This window comes from Falco peregrinus, chromosome 8 (genome assembly GCF_023634155.1).
Source record: "Falco peregrinus isolate bFalPer1 chromosome 8, bFalPer1.pri, whole genome shotgun sequence".
In the NCBI taxonomy this organism is placed as follows: Eukaryota; Metazoa; Chordata; class Aves; order Falconiformes; family Falconidae; genus Falco; species Falco peregrinus.
In genome coordinates this window covers 62,773,498-62,795,171 of record NC_073728.1, presented here as the reverse complement: position 1 = coordinate 62,795,171, position 21,674 = coordinate 62,773,498, and the positions used below count along the sequence as shown (strand labels likewise).

At 43.0% G+C, this 21,674-nt stretch overlaps 1 long non-coding RNA gene across 3 annotated transcripts in view; it reads right to left on the bottom strand.

The window, feature by feature from the left end:
* LOC114013686 (uncharacterized) overlaps positions 1-18,502 on the bottom strand; it is a 33,441-nt gene extending 14,939 nt beyond the window's left edge. For 2 of the 3 annotated variants that reach the window (XR_008748604.1, XR_008748606.1), the window contains exon 1: positions 14,783-15,015. This is a non-coding gene — a long non-coding RNA (uncharacterized LOC114013686). Of the gene's footprint in view, positions 1-14,782; positions 15,016-18,072 lie in introns of those variants that run through there. The other variant, XR_008748608.1, reaches the window with a different exon arrangement.
* Between the last annotated feature and the right edge of the window lie 3,172 nt (positions 18,503-21,674).

Below are 21,674 nucleotides of genomic sequence, written 5' to 3'. Positions count from 1 at the left end.
GGGAGCCGTCACACGCTTGGCCCCGGTAGCAGCCGTGGGAACCGAGCGGTGACGGGCGGCAGGGTCGCTCCGCAAGGCAGAAGCCGACCACCGGCGCGTCCCGCAGCCCCGCAGCGCGGCGCGCCCTCCCCGCCAGAGGCAGCGCCCGCCGCCGCCGCCAGAGGGCGCCACAGCGCCCCCGCCGCACGCAGCCCCTTGCGGCCGGGACCCGGCGGGCAGCGGCACCCACGGGCGGCACAGCCGCGGGCGGCCCGGGTGGCCATCAGCCAGCGAGCCCACGCAGCCCGGGCTGTGCCACTCGCGGCGGCTGCAGCCCTCGGGCTGGCCCCAGCTCGCTCCTTCACAGCCTGCCGCTGTGGCTCGAACGCTCGAATTTGGTGTCTGCAGTGAAGCGGGACGGTGTTTAAGCCCTGAAATAAAGAGCCGTGTTGGAGGGGGCAGGGGGGGACAGTGCTCCAGGACTTGCAGGTGAGCTTGGGTGCTTCTGTCCCTAGGTGGTACGGGGGATGTGAAATGCCTGATAGAAAGACAAGCTTGAAAATTATGCTCAAATAAGGAACAAGATGCATTGATGTCAACATTAGTCCCACTTGAAGCCCAAGACCCGAAACTGTAACGCTCAAAATTCCCATCCCGCTGAGGTGACTAAGCGAACACGCAGCCAAAGCCCCCCACTCCAGGACAAAGCATCTCTGAGCCCCACTCAGATCTGAGCCTTCGACAGCCGTGACACAGATTGTTATTATTTCCTGAAAGCTTTGTTCAGGGGAGTCATCAAATACACTTACCAGATCAGGTACTGGCAGTATATATTCCCTTTTCCATGGAAGAATTCAGAAGTTAGGACATTGGTTCGGGATGCTGGGAGCATAGGGCCACAGCTCTGGTTTGCACAGGCAGTATCCCAGCTGGCACGCAGGTCTGATGGGCAACACAAGGCTGCACGCAAACCCTGCTCTTGATGTTTTTCCCTTAACTAGTACGGAATATTTCTAGAGTGAGCGGACTGGAGAAAGGGAACAGGAGTGTGTGGCTCTGGGATAAGACTCTCATTCCTGTTTAGTCACCTTGGAGGTTTAAAGAAAGAACATTTCTCCCAACAGAAAATAGCTGCAAAGTGATTTAACCTCTAATGACTCTGAACTGAAGGGCTCCAACACCCCTTCCTGTGCTCAGGGAAAACTGCCGTTTTGCAAAAGCCCAATCCATCGCAAGTGTTGCTGGAGAAGTCCTGCAAGTTTCAGCCCTTCTGCACAGACAGGCTGAACTTTGCCTACTCGGCAAATCCTGCCAAGCAGAGGTGTTAAATCACTACCTTAAACCCCATGTCGCAATATTTCCCATCCTTGCTCAATTGCCACCTGACCTCAGGGACTTCTGGAGCCTGCCGATGCCTTGCTCGTCAAATTTCGCTTGCCCCAGAACTTGAATGACACAAGAAGGTCGCCAGCAGTGCTCTCGAGAGACCCATTTCCAAACCATGTTTTGTTAAGGGTAATTAGTCAAGTAGCCATAAGGGATGAGAAAGATAACTGGGAATGCCAGTCCAAGCTGAGAGTGACCACTAGTCAGCATTGCAGCCTTCCGACAGAAAACACATTGTTTTCTGCTATGTGGACAAACAGGTTGGACTAATTACCACATATAATCATTATTATTTATGTTCTACAGACATCAGAGTTTTGTCTTTAAATTAATTTGGGGGGGGGGGGGGGAATCACAAAGCTGAATAATCCCTTTAATTATACGCTTAAAAATCCTGAATGGAAGAAATTAGGAGACACAAAGGAACAAACATAAACTAATTATTCCTTGTTTTGCAGCTAACGTATTTCTATGGTAACCACTATGGTCTTCGAAGAAATTAAATGATTTTTTAAAATCAGTTCATCAGGAAAGTCACCCAGTAAAGCCACAAAACAAAAATCTTTCAAATAAGTCTAGAGATGAAGGAGAAGAGCATGCATGTTCCCAGCTGTTGATCATTAGAGCTATGAAACTGCATTTTCATTAAAACCACCAAGTAGATTCTCTCTTACATGCTGTTGTGGGGAGCTTGGCGGGTATGTGCATGGGCACGCAGGCACACATGTATGTGTGTATATAGAAGAGAGGAGAGACAACTTTCACCTCTTCCATATACCATGTGTCAATATGGCAAGGCAAACAGGAGACAAGAATGTATATTTTGTAATAGCTGCGCTTTCTGCTCACACATGCTTTTTTTTTGAGATTGAAGGCTTCCAACCCGATTCTTGAACAACCTCAGTTTTGCTATGAGACTTCAAGTAGGTTGTGAAGTGTTCATTTACATGTGGAGTGCCCCAGCTCTGTCTCTCCAGTACATGGAGAAGCATGTCAGGTAGGCAAAAAAAAGGTGTACAATTTTGGTAGGTCAACAACACATGGAACGTGGCGCAGCGTTCAGTAAAGACCAAGTTTACACATTTTTGCCCTTGAAATGTAGCACATTAATCTAAACCATTCACTTAAAACCTAAACCAGCTTGTCACCAGCTTTATATTATTAAACTTTAGCTCAGGGGGTGCATTGCCAGAGGAGTAATTCAAGCAGAATGGTCCACAAAGCAGGCAGATTCTGGCTCTCTGGGAGGTTCACTTCTTCAGGCTGTGCAGCAAAAAGGCAGTTCATGCAAACTTGCCTTGCTCTTCTTTTGACCACACCACCAAAACCAATGGTTTCCCCCTGTCACATCTGTGGCCACGCTGGCAGCTGCAGATAAAAAAGTTAACTGAGCAGGCTCGGATGAAGGGATCCTCAGGTTACAGTTAAGAGGAAAGCCCCTGCAGTTGAAGCTGTGGAACAAGGTTCAAACTTTTTCACAGAATTAAATTCTTTTTTTCCTCCCTTTGGGCTCCACTTGGCACTTTTACCATCACACTGTTGGATGTCTACCTTCCTTCAGTGCCATGATCAAAACAGGAACTTCACTGCAGAAAACTGTAAATTGAATGCTGTACGTGATCTGCCTCTCTATGCTGGAATGAGTTATCACAAACAGAAAAAATGCCAAGAAACTTCAGTGCCAGCAGGGACTAAAAGGCCACACAGCTCTCTGCTGTATAGCTTTCTACGTAACAGCCATCATCAACTTTACCAGTTCTCTCGGATGGTTTTTGCCACAGCTTTCTAAGGACATAAAGACATGTTGCAATCCAAGGCACCATCCAGCAAGACATTCGTTCCTGCCTTTGGTTAACATAAGACTATTAGTATTCTTAATAATAGCAATAACATCTCCTATTAAGACATCCTGCTAGCTTCAGAGAACAGGTTTCTATTTTCCTCAGGTTCAAATTTTAGAAGGTTCTGGGGACTATATAAACATGTGAGATAGAAACACACAAGAGAACCATATAGATTATTTGCTGAAAGCTTGGGATGGGTGTTTAGATCCAAATATCCTGCTGCACTGAAGTCATTGCCCTGGACTTTCACAGCTCTGCAGAACAAAGTGCAGCACAAGAATATCAGGGGTCTGGATGGGCTGCTGCCAAAAAGAACTTTCCCATCTACTTTGCCAGGGGACAGCAAACTTGGGACAGAGAGGTTTACTGAGAGCAACGAGCGCTGAGCATCAAATGCTATCAGGACTGGGGAAAGGCAACGAGGATACGTGTACAGCCCTGTCTGGCACCTCACCGCAGGAGTTGAAACTTGCTCCCATTTGTTGCAGGATGCCTCAGCTGTCTGTGCCATGCTAGCTGTGGCCCTGTTCTGCATCTGCTCTGGCAAATCTTCGTGCCCACTGCCTTGTTTAGAAAAAGCTGTAGTGGTGAAATGCTCATTTTGCATTTGTAATAACAGTTTTCTTCAAAAGATAAAGCAGCTTTTCACACACTGAAATATATCTCTAAAGTCAAGCTGGTTCACATCCCATTTTTCTTTTTCGTTAATCCAGCAAAAATAGCAAACACTACATGCCAATTTGCATCACTCTTCTAAACAGACAAAAGAGGTGAAAAATGTTCATGGGATTTTTTTTGGCTCTTGATTCTACAAAGCACTTAAGCAGGAGCTTAATTTACTGCAGGTAAGTAGTATGTGTGACTCCAGTGGGATTATGAATCTGATTAAAGAATAAAAGTGATTGTCTCTATAGACCAATGAGATGGTTTATTCCTCCTTGAGTACCAGATGGATCCTTATAGTCTCTTTGATAAACTCATGCAGCACAAAACATTACATAATCCAGCCTATGAAACCACACACACACTCTACTGGAAATCTATATCCAGATATGTATTATCACTATTCAAGTATTTAATTTCTATTACATTTCCTAGTTAAATAAAATCCTTGATTTTTTCAGAACTCTGTATAAAAACCTCATAAAAGCAACCACTCACCTTTTCTGACAAAGTCTTGACAAATTCCAGACAAAACAAAAAACCCCAAAACCCCACTTATCAGGTCAGATCCCTTTAACAGGACAAGTTTTTGAGACCCTGGAAAAATAACTTAAGGCATTTAGAAGAACACAAAACTTTTTTTAGGCCAGCTATAGGATATTGGAGTTGCCTTTCTTGATAGTTGGTGCTTTGGACACATGATTCTTTATCTGCACTTTAGGGACCCTTATTCACTACTCAATCTTAGCGCATCCATCAGAGGTATGATTTAATGGCCTTCACAGCAAACAGTGACCCTACAGGAAGAATAAATGAGTACGTGTTGTTAGCTGAAGGCGAAGGCATGTTTTGCACACATGATGTCACTCTTGCAACTCAGGAAGAACTAATTGCTTGGCTTGTTGTAAAGTCTCATACTCGTTGGGTTCACTTGCAAATTATAGTTGTCTGGAGAGCTACAGTATGTCATCAGCACACAACAATGTTGTCTGAAGCGTAATTAATATCTGTCTTTCTTTTCAAGTTCCTTATTTACCCTCTTTCCCCCATGACAAATATGTTAATGACCTCTCCAAAACCCACAAGTTGTCATTTTCAAAGAGCCCCCGTCTCTCTGCCTTGAGCTGAACAGTTTAGACTAAATCACGGTGAGCCTGTTCTTGCCCCCATTAAAGCTATTGAGGGTTTTGTCAGTGACTTCAGTGTAAGCAAACTCTCACAGGCTGTAATGAGAGCAGGACCACAGACCTATTTTGCTTTGCACCTTCAGCCAGAGGAGGAAGAAAAAAAAAAAAAGGGCAAAAAAACCCACACCAAACAAACAATAGGCAGGGATTGCCTTACAATTTTGCAGAATTTTGAGTTGAATCAGGTGTCCAGAACAACATAAGGATAGTCAAACCATCCAGTCTTATGGGCTGCAAAGTTTGTGCTGGATTGCAGGGTCCTAAAAGGCTACTTATTTTGCCTTTAGTTTTGATTTTGAGAATGAGGTTTATATCTCTGAGGTTATCTTCAGCAATATTATCTCTTTACCTAATTCTCTTTTGAATACTTATCTGCAAAAAGTTAAATACTGCTCTGAGTTTGATATTGTTGCATGTGAAAATAAACATAAAGGTGATGTGTATCAGTCGCAGCAATAACTGTCATGGTAGCCCAGACCATTACCAGGGAACATTTTGATACCAGCTTATGAAGCACCACTCATACAAGGAACTGGATAATTCTGAATGTGGGCCCACTTTTGTATGTGTGTCTTTAAAAATGAGTCAGGTTTACAAATAACAAATGCATTTATGCTAAAAACAGAAATAGGATCTCCTATAATTAATTACCCACATCTATATTCTACTTTCCTTTTTTATTAAAAAAATCCCCCTGATTAAATCATCTGCCATGCGGCAGAAACCTCTGTACAACAACAACAACAAAAAAGTATTATTTCCACTACTACATAGCTGTTACTTTCAGATGTGAATAAAGCATTTCCCTTTCCAAGATTTAAACACATGGCAAGTCCCCATGATGTATTTATCAAGTTTTCACATGTTTCTGTCCTTCCACAATTAGCAAAGTAGATCTTCTGGAATTTTTACCATATTACTAATGTGAATGTACTTGCAGGTAGGAAGCTATGAGATATAAATTTCTTCTTTCACACATAGTGCTGTGAAGTAGAGGTTGACATCCTTCTTTTTTTTTTTTCTTTTTTTTTTTTTTTTTTTCCAAAATACCTGGCCGTATCCAGATTCCAGCATCAGCTGATACTTAGTGCACCTCTTCTATCAATCTAGAACACCTTGCAGACCCTCTTGGGACCACAACTGCAAGCAGATACTCAGCTGTAACTCCAGCACTGCCTCAGTAGCATTACAGCCACAGCAGTAGTGGTGCATTTGAGAGCGAACATGGTGTCTGAGGGACACTGCAAGGTTTGTGTGCTGCTGTGCCCTCAGCTAAGTAGGGGGAAATTTTGCCTTGACTGGAGTGCCTTTTTCCAAACACCTTTTCCCCCCATCAGGAGCATTATACGATCCTATGAGGTTTCCAACGAGAGCACCGAGGCCAGTCTTTCAACAGGGATTTGCAAATCCAGACTATTTTGTAAGTGCAAAAAGCACACAGAGCCCACACCTGCCCCTTACAGTGAAGGCTGATACAGCCTCAGTCCTGCTGACCAGCAGAGGAAGGAAGCTCATGGTCTACAAGCACTAAAGTACGGTAGTCTACAAGCCATCTGCCATTTACCTTTTTAAAATGCTTTTATGTTACATAGGTAGAGCGGCAGAATGGGAGCACAGAATATAAACATTGCTGAATGACAGGAAAAGTCTGTTTCAGCAGGAATGTTTTTTTACTGACCCATATTGATTCTCATTCCACCATGGTTTAGATATGTTTCTTCAGCATTATGTATAATGACGAATAAATTCATCATTTAATAAAGATAACCCCTCTGCATTTAAAAGCATGTGTAAGTTCCTAAAGTCTCCCAGGCAAGCGGAGTGGATTTTAATGATCTTCTCTTCTAACAATAAATGGACAGCTCTTAGAATAGGGGCTATGATTCAGGGTTCTTGGGTTCTGGTCTTCGTTTTGCAATAGCATCGCTGCCAAGCTACATTTGACACCTCTGTGCCTCAGCTTGCCTAGCTCATAAGTGGGCCCAGCAACACCTCTGTCACATGGCGTTAAAAGGTTTAGTTAATTGCTGCTCATAAATCATATTGACAGCCTTGAAAAAGAGAAGTATATATATATGCAAAGTAGTTTTGATGTTGTAATAGAACTGCATTACTTTCAGATGCAGTGTTTAAAATTAAATTCTTAGGAGATTCATACCTCTTGTATCACTTTGCTACCATTAACATTAAGGATTACTTCCAGAATATTCAAAACCTAGGTACAATATTTATGCAATTCAAGGCTACACTACTTGTGACACTCATAGGGGAAGATACTGGAATAGGAACAACTTTCTCTACCCGTCTCCCATTGAAGTGGAGTGAGTTTTACATTCATTTCAAGGGCTGTGGGACCCAAATCTAGTCACCATTCCTAATCAGCCTTGAAAAGCAATGCTGCCACTTTATGAGACACAAATCCTACATTTAATAGCTCAGTTACAAACAAATGCTTCACCTCCCTCCTCTTAACTAGTACATTGGGTGGTGGGAGGATTTTAAATTAGGCACCTTCACTTTGTGAAGTGTTTTGAGATCTGCCATGTATATAGTGTTAAGATTGCCATTTTCACTTTGATTCCTTACACATACACACACCTGCCATGAATTACTTGCTATCAACTACAGCTGCTTCGTGGACAAGCAGCAGATAAGGGGCTCAGGAATGAATACTGTACCTTTCATGGTATCACACACACAAATGTAATTTGAAGTAACAGAAATAGGATCAAGCGATGAAGTTTGGATTAGATGAGTAATTCCCTATTTAGATTTTAATATTTTCAAAGCCTCAGTTTTCCTTTTGCCCATTTCCAATCCACGTCCAGAATTCAACAGAATCCAGTAAAGCTGTCTTTATTTGGGCTTTTGTCTCAATTTCATTTCAAAGTTACAGCCAAAGTAGATAATTTCTGTGCCTCTTCCATGTTGCAGTGAAGTGGCACGAAAAGCAATAAAGATTCACAGATGGAGGTGCTTATAGCACCATGACTCCATTCCTACACATCTCTCCCACCGCTCCCGCAGGCTGAACACTCCCTGTGCTCCAGGCAGACAGTGTAGGCGACCACAGGTGGACCTTTGGAGAAGAGAGGACTTGAATCCCTGCTGAGCTGTTCTATCCTGGTATGATTTCTAACCACACAACTACGACAAAATCCCAGACGATGAGACCTTTAGAGACTCATCCTTCACCCCTACCCAGGGCACCAGGGAACGCGAGCTCCTTCCCAGAGCAGCTTACTCAGTCTGTCCAACAACTCATGTCAAACAGGCAGGTAGGTGAAAGTTTAGTCTTTTATTTAACAGTGTCAGATTGAACAATTTCTGGTTCTTTTCACAGACTGGGTGTGCTTTGCCTAGAAAACCTGAGGTTTGCTGTGAGGCTTTTTATTCTTAAATCTTATACATGGGAAGATAAAGTAAAATTACTAACAAGCTGAAATATTTAGCATGCTTCACACAATGAATCTGATGTCTTGGCGATAGTATGGCAACTTGCCTTTGGTGCTGAATTTCAGCTTAACAGAAAATGTAAGGACATCTTAACATTTTAGTAGCTACCTACCACCATATGAAGAAATTACAAATTATTCTCGTAGCTTGAGTTATTTCTTGCTTGGAATCAAGAGAAGCAGCAGGTATACTAGATTGCCTAAATTGTGACCCAAATCCGAAGCAACCAGGTTTTACAAGAAGGGGCCTGGACACTGAATAGATCCGTCTATGTGCTAGAGAATGTAAATAGGGAGACAGGTAATATAAATAATACATGACTGCAGGATCCGGCCATCATTTGGGGGCAGAACGCTGAAACTGTAATTGCTCTTGCAATGAATAGCTGATGAATGAAAACAATTAGTCATTTTATTTAAGCTGTTGTTAGTTCTGCCAACACAAGTTTACAAAAGTCATTAGTCAGACTGCACACAGAAAGTAAAAAAAAAAGATTCAATTAAAAAAAAATAATCATGAGATTTAAAAAGCCCCAAAAGTGATAAAGATGTTCAGGCTTTCTCTTCCTTTCTGGCTGGGACTTCAGGGCCCTTTTTCCCCCCCAAGGTTTTCTTTGGAGTCCTGAAAACTAGAATTTTTTGTAGGGTTGTTTTTTTTTTTTTAACAGGACAGAAAGCAAGCCAAACCTTGGGACTGCAGGAGCAAGGACTTCATAGATTCTCACAAGACTCGGGGTAAAATTTGGAGCATGGGAGCCGTGCAGGAGCAGGCACAGGCCGTCAGGGAGCAAGGCACAGTGTCTGCCATGGCACGGCCTCCGTGGCATGGCCTCCTGTGGCAGCTGCTGCCAGCCACGCCACCCGCCACACTGCAATTCAGCAGCCCGCTGGACATGGAAGGAGGCCAACACAAGCACCGTAGGGGCAGCAGGAGGGGGAGAGGCTGGCTCGGCTCACCCCGCAGCAGGACGGAGGGGCATGGCTGTCCCTGGGCCTCCCCCTCCGCTGGCCCTGCAGGGACAGGTGGCTCCTCAGCAAGAGCCAGCCTCCCAGCGAGTGCCCACAGCCCTGCCAGCCAACCCTGCAGCACCAAAACCAGCAAGAAATACCTTGCTTTTCTGCATTTAACCTTCTCAGGTTTAAAGGCTTTGAGAAACAGGGCCGCCACGAGCCACTGTATTTGCAGTCTTCCTCCCAGCCTGGCCATCAGCCATTTTGCCTTCCTGCTGAGGGGGTGGTGGGCACTGCCCCGGAGGGGAAGGGCGGCCATTTCGCCAGCCTCAGCCCCCGCCAGGCCCTGCGAGATGGCAGTGCCCCCGCCAGAGCCCGCGCAGCTGTGGGCAGCCTGCCCAAGGCAGGTCATGCCTGGTACTCAAGCCCCACCACAAGACTAGTCTGGAGTTGGCAGAGGGCTGCTGCCATGTCATGGCCACAGCTAGTGCGAGGCTTGCCCCAGACCCCATCCAGAGCCTCCTAATCCAAGGCAAAAATATTGACTGCAAAGAGCAAACAGACATTTTTAGCCCCAAATACTCTGTGCCGGAGAAGGCAGAGCAAGGAGTGTGGGGGAACAGGAGAGCCGTGCCTTGGAGCCAGCATGGGTCTTGGCATACCAGCTGCCTCCCCACTGCTGAGGGGCTTTCAGCATTAGGAATGAGAATCAGGTGGAAACTTTGTGCTTTCCAGTACCTTAAAACAAAAAGGGTTAAGACTTTTCCCCTTTCCTGGGGACTTAAAGTAGTGGTTCCGGGTTTGCCTCGCAGCTATTCATGGCATCAAAAGCATGCTCATGAGATCATAACGAGCTGTAGCAATAACACCAGTTGAAGAAGAGCATGTGCTTCTTATTATCACTTCTAAAAAAAGCCATGAATGTACCCACCCAGACATTTTGAAATGCTGAAGTACCACTGACAGAAAGATGGGAAACAAAGCACATGACCAGATTCTGGTGGAGGTTGTAAGGGACCACATCCCAAACATTGTCTGGATACAGGCATGCATTTATTACCCACAAGGAAGGAAAACTGCCTCATAGCATATACTTCTATTATACTAGACAAGATGATCTTGATGTATCTCAAGATGGTCAACTCTCTGTGATTTATCACCTCTATTGCCCTGGATGCCCCAGGCTCCATTATTTTCACCTCTGTATTTGGTATATTTAGTACTAGAGAGTCATTGTGCTCATATTTTCCTAAAAAATATGGTGTCTTGCTACAAAATACATCAAGACTGAACAGTTACTGACATTCCCAGCAAAACCTGCACAGAACACAGAAGTCTTCTTGCTCCTCTTTAGCAAGGCTGGTGTGCTTCATCAGGGGAGGTACGCAGTGGTTACAGCTGCTGCTAATAATACTGTAGCTTCTCTTTGGCTAAATGGGATGTACATACCTGAAGGAAAACAGCCAAAGCTTTTAGAAACCTCTTCTGTCTTGGCTTATGACACTTATTTGTAAAAAAACTGCCATAGCACGTGGTCACACTCTACGCAAGAAAACACCAAACTCCTGCTCTTTAACACCCACTAAGGAGAAACACCATCACAGACTGAGCCCAGAGGCATAGTCAAAGAGGCATTGCAAAATTGCATAGCGAGTGACATCAACACCTGTGAGCATTACAGCTCTCTATAGCAGATACATGCTTGAATGTGACAGATGCCAGGCAGAAATGGAACTGACTTGTTTAGCAGATTACAAATTGGACTGATAAGAAACAGATACAGGTCAATAATCCGAAAACAAAATGGCCTTTTGAAGGAAAGAATTTAACTCACGTTTAGCTCTGGCTGGCTTAAGTACACAAGTCAGAATTTTATTGCACTTTAAATGCTATTTCATATGAACAACAATATATTGTACAGAACCCAGCAAGGTTCACCAGAGAGCTCAGGAGATGCTGTGCTATTATTAGAAATGAACAAACTCAACTTCCCCTTGCTTTAAAGTGATGTGTTCCAATATCAGTGTTGGAAGAGAAGCTAAGAAATTTAGTTCCTGATTAACTTTGTACAAGAAACATCTAGACTTCACTTTTCCAATGTGTAAAATGGAAGTACTTACATACCTTCACTGCAAAGTACCTAAAAGGCAGTGGGTGTAAAGTGCTGGAATAGACCTTCACATCATGGATGTACAATCAAGGGAAAAAACTCCAAGACTTAGACCAAGGCCTTGTGCACCACCTTGGCACATGGTGAGGATCATATAGTTCATTATAAGAGAGAATACTGGGAACCAGTTGTTCATTCAGCAATTAAAACTGCTGCTGAGGAAGAGGTTATTTCTCCACATCCATTAAGAATTACAGCCTGGGTGCAGTTTGTATTCACTATACTATGAGGCATTCACGATCTCCTTGGCCCACACGCACACATTCTTTTTGTGCTTTCATTCAACGTGCCTCAAACCTTCATAGCCTAGATTATTTTTTTAAGCAAAAGTTACAGTTAAACAGAAATTAGAGTGGAAAGTTTAATGTGTTCAATGGTCATAAAAAGAAGTCTTTGATAGAGTCTAAACAGACTAATTAATAGGTAAATGCAATTAATGATCCTTTGCTTCAGCTAGACCACCTCAGATGTCACAACAAGTATCTTCTTTAAAGATGCTTCAGATTGTTCCATCTGCTTTCTAAATGGTATGCCGTGCTCAAGAAAGTCACTTTATAGGTTATTCCCCTGGCTGCATTTCCATATGCCATATGCTTAGGAGCCTTTCTGCAGTCCTTCTGAGTGAATCCCTGTGAATCTCTTTCGCCTGCTTGGTTCTCCCGGAAGCAGCGTTGAATCTCCTCAGCAGTGTTTTAATTGGCACTGCGAGAACATGCTGTCATCACTCCCCTTCATTTTCTAATGTATCTTTCCAAAATCATAATGCCTACTTCTCTAATTACTTTATTTGGCAACCTGAAAATAAGGGTAATTATAGTGCTCACTATTAGCTTGTAAGAAGGACAGAGGACCAGATCATTTAGAGGAAGGAAAAAAAAAAAAAATCAGACCAGTAGGTCCTGATTGTACTCATATGGGAGTCTCCAGAGGAAACGTGTCGTTGCCCATGAAGAATTACTGGCAACTTTGGGAGCAAATTTCCCTTAGACCAATACTGAACCAATACTCCAGCATGACAACAGGGGCACAGTAACTCTGGATATGCTATATTCCCAAACGAGATGCTGAACAAATGTCTTTACCACATGTGGTCATTAAAGATTTGATGTCGAGATGAAAGGTGCTAACCTTGGAAACCTGGCCAGACTCCAACATCGGTAATTACATTCTGCCTCCCTAAGCAGTTCTCTGTGGAGTTTCAGCTGGACCTTTCAGATCTTAAACCGTTATGTAGCCTTGCTGTGAGTGGCTTAAGAAAAAGACTTTGTTTGATCACTGTGACAACTCACTGATATTCTGCATCAACAACTCGTATTATGAAGCCACAATCTTAGAGCAGTAACAAATCATGTCACAGAAAAACTATTCCAGTTACTGTGCGTTGCTGCAGCCCTTTCACACGTGAGTAGCCCTAGGAATGCTGCTGTGGAGATAACTGTTGTGGGATGGATCTTTTGAAAACAAAACAAACAAAAAAAAAGAAAAAAAGAGATTGCCTTTTCACTCACAGTGTCTGCCTTGGAAAAAACACACATGTACAGGCTGGGGTTGCTGTTTTACTGGAATTGTTAAAGTTTGTATTGTGTCATTGTTTCTCATAGAAGCAATCCGGCTTGGATCTGTGAGCTATGGGGAAATTTTGCGGAGTCTTGTAATGCCATTACCAAGCGTAAGCATGGCATTTGTAGCCTGGCCACTGGATGCTACCAGCACATTAAATACTGTAGCACTGAGACCTGCTCTGCAAGCAGAGCATTTAAAATGCCAGACACTCTTCCTTAGGAAGGTTCCCTAGAGGCAGTATCTACATTGCTGGGCAGATGCTCCCTGCAATCCTTGTCCCTGGGTACACACCCTTGCCCCACACCGTTGCTGTTTCAGGAGGAGAGCTGCATGCACAGCCCTCCCTGACGCGCACTACTTCCCTTTGCAAGGAAGCCAGGGCATGCCTGGGATGGGAGCAGAGCTGCACGCCAAGAGGTCCCTAGTCGGTACGGGCTGGGGACCAAGGCAGTGGGAAATAGTGAACTGCAGCTGCTGATACCACAGCGGGCAAGCAGAAAGCAGCCCTGAGAATATTTTACGCAAGTTTCCCAAGTGTTAACAAGGTTCTTGTCATTACCATCCTCATTATTACCATTATGCATCTTTTCCTTACAAAAGGGAATCATATTTTAGCTCAAGCAGACACTATTCCTGCGAGTCCCATACTGAACAACATTGGCTCCATGCAAAACCCCGATGCAGGGCTTCACTGAAGTCTGTCACGCGAGCAATTTAAATGCAAGTGACTTCAAGGACTGCAAACTCAGACACAGCATAGGAAATGGTAGTAAAATGTGTTGACCATCTTATGAATATGAAAGTAGAAATAAATCCTTATTTATGTAAAACATCCTGAGCCTACCCGATCTTGTACTGATTGCCATGCTCTCTTAGATATATTCATTTCAGAAGACCTTTGATAATACTGTGCAATAACCAGAGCCAACGATGATCTCCTTTCAACGTTAAGTTTCTGACACCGTGAAGAGCAGCATAGATAGTCTGCAGAAATTTTCCCAGTGCTCAACATGCAACTTATCAAATTCCCTTCAAGCAGCGTTCATCACACCCATGCAAATAATTTATTCTTCCCCACAGAAGCTTTGTATTTGATCACAATGACAACTTACTGCTGCTGCTCTGTATCAAATTCAGTACCAGCTTCAAACCTCAGAGCAATAGCTAAGTCACATAGAGGAAAGTTATTGAGGTGAACATCCATTCCCACAGTCCTTCCCACAATCACACCTCATGAACTCAGTAAGACTTAGTTATGTCAGCAAGGTCTGCAGAACCAAGACCATGCTTCTGGGGAAAAAAAAAAAATTAAAAACATAGTAAAAGTTGTTAATCCTGAAAAGGATTAACACATTGGAAGATAAGCAAATGTCTAGCTTGAGATTATTGTTACAAGAAAGGCACTTTGATTATAAACTACATTATTATCATTTAGGAGTCACCTGTCCTGCAAATACACATGCACTAATTTGTCTATTAAATCCCTGGAAAATCACAAACAGGTTTTAGAATCTGCTGATTGGTATAAGTAGTCTGTCAGAAAAGATTTAGCAAATAAAAGAAATGCAAAATACTGAAACGTACCTAGAGGACAGTCTCCTGGCTGAGTAGGATTGCAGGCTGAGACCCAAATAGCTGGTAATTTGGGATGGAACGGCTTCTACAAATCAATCAGAACAGAAAGCCAACATCACACAAGCTACGCATTTACCAGGCAGTGTCTGACAGCAAGAAACAAGCTACAGCATAGAAAATTTCTGTGTATTTTAAGCCTCCATCCCAAACTGACTCCTCATACAATTCATCTGCAGGCTGTAATTTACTAAACCCATCTGTTGTTCCTGCAGCTTGCTTTCTGGAAATGCTGCATTTCAAGGGTCTGCTTGTTAGAGAAGGTCAAAGAGTAAAGCAGGCCCTTTCATTTTAAGTGACTTGAAAGAAAAGGAAAGGAAATTTATATTTAGAAATAGCAATGATTAACTAGGGGAAATATATTAAAGTATTAAAATAAACGGCATAGAATAGCTCTTACTTCCAATTAGGTTGACTTTACTTCAAGAAAAATATTTATATACAAATATAAAAAGCTGGGGAATGCTAACCTACACTAAGATGAAAGCATCACATAACATAATTCATGTTTAGCCATTAAAACAGACTATCACATTTTTAAGTACTTTTTCTTCTTGTCCTTATAAAGTCTCTGCTTCTGTACTTTCTTCTCTAGTCTCCAAAACTCTTGGCCACTTCTGTTTATCTGTTACCAAGCTACCTATTGCAACTGTACACCTTCCACATCGCCATAGCCTTCAGAAACACATCATCTGCTACTACTGCATTGTTCCTGGATCCACACACATCATGAGCAGACAACTAACAGATTCACCACAGAATTAGGGACACAAACTCCCATACACATCAGTCCAAAACTGAGGGTCTCAACAGCTGAAGCCTGGACCAGGATCCATCAAAATGTATCCTGGGCTCCTGGCTGTATTCAGGGCTTCTGTTATCAGCCCACTTGTTGGACAAGATAAGGAACACCAAAGCCACATTAAAAAAAAAAAAAAAAAACCCAAAAAAAAACACAAAAGAGAGTTGCGTGTAACTCCTGAGCATACCCCAAGATCAGCAAAGTGCTGGGGGCACAGCACAGAGCCACACAAGGCAGCTTAAGCCAGCCCTGAAACCCAAAGGTATGCCTACAGCCCCTGCAGACAGACACAGGCTTGTTGTAAATGAGCAAGCTCACATAACACCGGTGTTGCAGCCATCATCAGGAGAAAGGAGGGAGCTGTGAGACCTCCACCTAAATACTGAGCAGCTGGTGCTGTGGTTGCCCAGGTGTTCGCTTCCAGCTAACTAGTTAAAGGTGCATCACAACCAGCTACAGTCCCGCTTCAGGGCTGTGGTATAGAGCATGGTCAAAGCCTTGAAGGGGGCAATAACTGACAACACACAAAGCAATTACTGAGGGAAAACACAATTAATATAACTGAACTGAACGAGATTGGAATCGCCATCTGTATGAGTGCAAAAATCTCCCAGGACCCTTACGGCATAAGTAGTCAGGCTTTCAGTCTGAAAAACTTCCTAAGTTTGAGTGTACTAACATCATGCAAGAACACCAGTTCAGTCCTGACTCACAAGAACCCGTGTCACCTACTGAGTCACCAAAACCATCCCTTGCAGCGTGGGTTTCCTTGGAGTCCCCTTTGTAAGCCCTGCTTAAGCCTGACGCTGTTTTGCCTGTAAGATTTAAAATGATGGGAGTCAAAAGTCACGTGATGCAATGAGCTGCGTAGTCTGTTTGTTTTCTTAGGGGCTCTCCCTCCCTTCCCCCCTACTGCAACCCTACCAAAGGCCCTTTGTCTAAGGAGCAGAATAAGGAGCATAACAGAGTGTTTGCATTTACTTATGGAAGAGCTGCTCCAGCAACTCCTCTCGAGCCTCTGAAGTCAGCTCCAGTACAGTTATTTGGCCTAAGTTCATCTAAACTAAATGGGCTGACTTGGTTCAAGTATATTGCACAACCAAATGATAAAAATGGGGGGAAGGCAGGAGGGGGGGTGACTAGTGATGACACATGTATTTAACACTGCATGTCTCCTCTTTCCAGATTAGGAGGAGCTGGCAAGCTTCAGTCTGTACACATGCCAACAGCGGATGTCGGCACATATACAACACTTTTCAGAACAACATACTGTTGAAACATGTAGTTCAACTCAAAGGCACCCCTTCTGTTCAGCAAGCCCCAAACAACTCTGAGAATTGTCTGGCTTAATATGGTAGGATTTGTAGCACAGCTTTTAATGCTGCTTTAATCTGGTTTCTTTGTAGCCACTTCAGAAGTGCAAGGAAGTAGGTAGGAGCAACCATTCTGTTCTTCGCACAAGGTCCCCCACATCCATTTGAGCTAGGGGAAGTGATGAAACTGTTGGCAAGAGGGAAATGGCAAGGATAAAGGGGGTGGCATAAACGATGCAGGAATACAAGCCTCCCTTCCGCTTTTACCTTTCCTCACTTTTCTTTCATTTTTCACTCTGAAGTACAAAGAAGTATGATGCTGACAAGCTCACCCTGGCTTGTCAGTGTGTCTCAAGAAAGTCATCAGTAAAGATCTGAAAGAAACAATATCTGCAAAATAAATAAAAATCTATTCCAAGCAGTAAATTGAAGTGTTCTGCATTCATTAGCAGAAAGCTCTGCCTTGCTGAATTCAGATTTGTAAGTATGTTCGGTTCTTTCCTCCTTTTCCTTTCAATAATTGTGGTGTGAACATTTATAAATTCAGCATTCCCCTCCTAGTCCCATGTTCTTTTCCCTGCTTCATTTTTCCCCTTAACTCTTCAGTTATTTAGTTATTTTTCTTCTTTCTCACAGCAGGCAACAATATTAAACTAAAAAAAAAGTTCAGAAGAAAAAAAAAACAACTAGTAAGTGCAGAGAAAGACACCCTTTGCCATGGGTCTGGGGTGATGCTGTGTGTATCAGAAGCGGTCAGTATGCCCCACATGATATGGGTGGCTTTTAGACACTGGAATAATTTTCCTTTGGCCACCTTATTCTACCACCATTATCTTGACAATTCCCTTTTAGTCTCACTTCTCACCAGCTGTTTCCATTTCTTTCCCCCTTTCTTTCTGCACAGCTCTGGCACTGGGAAGGAGGTGATCAGGCTGCAGAGACTCAGGGAGGGCTTCCTGCCATGGGCCTCAAATGCATGTTCGTGTAAGGCAAGAGACTGCTGCAGCCTCCGGCTCTGCTCTGCAGAAGTCTGATGGGCTAATGTGGGCATCACAGAAAGAGCTGCAGCCAAGGTTGTCACAATAATCCTAAACTCTTTTCCCCAGCAGCACCAGCCCCACAGGTACCTCTCAGCAAAGCAGCCTCTAGTTTGAGTCTGGGTCCTTTCACTGCCCTCTTGAGCATCCAGAGACAGCAGCTCTCCATTCAGATGTCCCAGGTCGCGGCAACTAAAACCAGGTTCAGCCTGTCACTCAGTTCAGCAGCTCATTGCTGCCATCCAGCCCTGTTATCAGCATGATACTCATTCAGATCTATCTAACCCAGTTTTTTTGAAATTATTTTTGTTAGTCCGGTTTTAACAATCAGGCTGTCTTTCAGAAACTGGCTCATTCGGACAGAACCAGGCTGGGAGTGCCTACGTGTGGAATTATGCTGCCCTGTCTGATGGAGTGCAGTCACATTCGGTGCAAGATGTGCAAGAAGGGAAGAAGTAGTTGGAAGCTGGTTCTGGGTAACAACCTCTTAACCAGGCTCAGCTGCAGCCTGGATAGCATGTCTGAGCAGGGCCTGAGCTAAAAGAACAATATTTGGATTTCTCCTGTACTTTGTTCCATCCAATGTACAAACACGAATTCCAGCACAAAGTGTACTTTATATGAATTGTACAAAATGTACAGCAAGGGGCTACTTCTATTGGCTTGTAAGGATTTTGTTACAATGGAAAGCACGCTGTCAAAGAAAAAAGGTACCCAGCACTTTTGTTTGGTAAAAATGAAGTTTTATGGACCCGAAAATCAACATCGTTTTCCCTGTGGTTTATGGAAAAACGGTTGTGGAAGCAATGAGTGTGATTCTGCAAATCCGTCTTCATAGGTCCTTTTAATTTAGAGGCATGACTCATCAGAGCAGGGACTACTTGGATGATTGTATGACCACAGGATGCAGCCCTGGAAAAGTGTTTTTGTAAACAAATAAACATGCTCCTTCCTGTTTGAAACTCAGATCTTTCAGCATTGGGCAAGCGCCTGAGAACCTGACAGTGAAAGTAATAAGAAATATTAAACACAATGCCAGTTTCTTGGTCCAGTTCCAACAGCAAGAGGTGAACAAAACACATCGACTGAAAAATAGGTATCTTTTAAAGTCCTTTAGTAATCTGAACTGTTACTTGTATCAGGAACAAAGAAAAGACTTAAGTGAAAATGGCCTGAAGAGACGGTCTTACAACTTGACAAAAATTGAAGGAGAGGGTATCTTCCAAACAAAGGATAAACCAAAAACTGCTCTGGGAGATTTTGCGATGGCTTGTGCCGTATGTGCAGGGAGTTATCCAAAGAGCCCAGTCTCCTCCAAAATGGATTTCACACTCTAGCTCCTGACATCTGATAAAGGCTTTCGAGAGAGATTATCCTCTTTTCCTGGAAAAAGCAGGATGTTGGCCCCAGTCAGCAGACTGCAGTGCCTTCGCTACTTGCTTCCCAAGGGGGAAAAAGGGAGTCTCCAGTCCTAACAGCTGGAAACATTTCCAGAAAAGCATGTAGACATTCAAAAGCAACCTAAATATTGCAACGTCAGGGAGTCAATTTTCTGTTGGTATTTTAAAAGCAATCTTTTGGCAGCTGCCAGTGAATCCTTTAAGTACATTTAGATCAATGCACGAAGTCAAATAAACACTTAAAATGGTGCAAGATTAAGATGGGCAGAGTGAATCGAGTAGGGAAATGGCTGAGTGACTGCTTGACCCTTTTTTCTGTCGCAGACCAACAAAACTGGAGCATGCTCCACACCAACGCAAAATGCTGCTCTACCCGGGCGCACGTGAGTGAAGGAAAGGCAAGGTAGAAAGAAGACATGAGATTTTGCCCTTGCCTTAGCTGGGTCGAGATGTTTCAGTTGCAAACGATAAATATATTTTACCTATTAGAGCTTGTCTAGACTAAGGAAATGTTCCTGCTATGACTATGCTGAGGTAATTACACCAGTGTAAACCCCTTTGGGCAAAACAGAGCTTTCAGTGGCCTGATTTACTCTGGTCACTTGCCAGGATTAGTTCAGCTGGTACCAGCCTATCCTCCAGGAGCTCCTGCTCCCAGCTGGAACCCTGCACTGGAGTGTTCATCCGTCTCATCCCAAACATCGGCGCTGCCAATCTATCAATCAAACCATCATTATGGGACGATCATGCAAATGTTTTTCTCCAAAGAACAGTAAATATTTAAAGGGTTCCTCTGTTAGTAGAAAATCGGTTAATTGGCTACAAAAACCCATGCTATAATAAATCTGTTTTTAAATTGAAGCATACTTTGATTTGTGTATGGCTACCAGGGAAACATATTTGCTGCAAATACAATGAAATAGGAAGGCAGATGTACAGTGTTCAACATTCCAGGGATAGACGTGTCTCTTACCCACATAAAATGAACTTGTACGAGAGGATGAAATGTGTCCAAAGAGAGTAAAATGGGATCTACTTCAAACTGATTCTATTAAATGAACAAAAAAAATGAGAAAACCAAATAAATTAAATAAATCCAAGTGCTTCACTCTGAAGCCCCGTTCAAAGAACAGAAGGTGAAACCCTAGCCTAAGAGAAGTTAGTGGCAACATTTACACTGACATTAAAAAAGAGGCTTCACTTAATGTGTGTTGGGAAGCCACATAATGCACGGTGCGTAGCGCGGTGCAAAAACATGTGCTGAGTTTCACACACAGCATTCAGAGAACACACTGATAAATGCAGGGTGAGGAACAGACGGACTGACAGACAGACAGACTTGGTTATAATTTAATCTGGTGTACTCTTACCTGCAGGTGTTACAGTTAAAATGGTCTAAAAATTTATTATACAACTTTAATTCTAAACAGTTACTGGAAGAACAGTTAGAAACTCTTATAGTGAAACAAACGTGCTCCTTTAACAGTCTCCTTATTTTAAAAACAAAAAATTAAAAAAAGGAGGGGGAAAAAAAGTATGTTTGAAGCACAAAGATGACATCAGAAAAGTTCCTCAATTCACAGATGGCTGCACCTTTCAAAAAAAATTAAAATAGGAACCCTAGATTGATTTAATCACCCATACAAGCGAAAAAACGTAATGAAGATATTTAGTGCCAAATTGGTTTCTTGGGACCTTTTCCATGTAAATAATACAAATCAAACCTTGAAGTTCAGTGCAGATAGGATCTGACAAGTAAGCCAGGCTTTTTGTTTTACTTTGATCAAGCTCCAGAAATATTTTATCCAAGGTAAAGTTGTTTTTAAGTGTTTTCCATTTCAGTTTTTAATTTTGGATATTCACCATATAGGAAACTTGCTTATAATGCTTAAAACATGAGTCTGGCTGAACTGACTCACAGCACCAAACATAAAGATTTCCTTATATTTGCTCCTAAGAGTGAAAACATAAAGAGCTCCCAATGTGACATGGGATCAATTTCAACTCACTCTTTTATTTTTAGTGGTACAGTGAGCATGGGCAACCCGAGTTGAATATTTCTAAACATCAAGTCAAGCCAACTTCAATGTTTTTAGCACTGTGCCACTTCTCATAGGTGTGTTGGTGAATAATATTTTTGAAAATAATCAGATAGATAGGCCTTTGTTTTCTAAGCGATTCCCCAAATTCCCCACATGCTGCCATTCCCTCAGGATGCCATCTGGGAGCAACAGTGCCTTCTCTTGGAAGTAAATCTCCACATGTTAGGCTTATTCTGATTCTTTAGTATTT